A 985-nucleotide genomic window follows, 5' to 3' on the forward strand; every position below is an offset into this window, starting at 1 on the left:
TTTTAAGACATTTTGATTTTACATTGACCCTTTTATTACGTGGGAAAGTGCTTGATGTGTTGTATCAAATTTAATCACATATCATTTATAGTTTGAATATTTGAAGAAAACGTAATTATATTTTCGATAGCTCGTGCATTAGCGAACACAAACTTTGTAATTGCACGCATTCTTGATGTTGAATTTTTGTTTTCGAAACAATCTCATCGGTGAGACTGACGACTAGTGCATAAGTATTAACTTTTTGTGAGTATGGCATAGCCCTTTTTGCTTAGTCTCGAAAAATTTTGTACCCTCCCGTCGATAAAGTGTCGACCAACTAACAGTATGTACGTTACCAGATACAGATACAAAAAATTCAGAGATACAAACTACAATAAATTGAAATTTGCCGCACATCTGAAGCAAGGCATCATCTGACGAAACTCGGACCTTTGTACAGTAAAAATATTTTGTGAATATGAATGATGACTGCGTGTTGTTCATTCGTCTTGCAGAATTGCACAGAGCAGTCAGATTTGGTAGCACTACTCGATGATAAATTTGATCAGTACTTACAAATCAGCAGTACTTCCAACATATAGATTTTAAATTCATCCCATCTGCAATTGTTTTCGTCATCAATAACAACGTAATTAATTGCTTATCACACTGATTTGCATCGAAATTTTGCCCATGGTCATCACAATGAATGTTTAACTTGTATTATGGTATTATTATTGCATAGTGACAGCAATCAAAGTCGACGAAATATCACTAGATAGCACTGCAGATGTTTCGCAGCCGCATTTGTATGATTCCCCGCAAGATATACTTCCATTCGGCTACTTGTGATTACTTGTCTTTGTATCCACGCACAAAAATCGCCTAATGCTTACAAAATCTTACTATCTAAAGTCGGACTTGCATTGGCAGGTCCATGTATATTGCACTATAGGGATTTTTCTGACGAATCAACCACAGAAATTTGTACACGGTGTTTGTG

Source organism: Plasmopara halstedii (genome assembly GCF_900000015.1).
Source record: "Plasmopara halstedii genome assembly, contig: Scaffold_2956, whole genome shotgun sequence".
Classification (NCBI taxonomy): Eukaryota; Oomycota; class Peronosporomycetes; order Peronosporales; family Peronosporaceae; genus Plasmopara; species Plasmopara halstedii.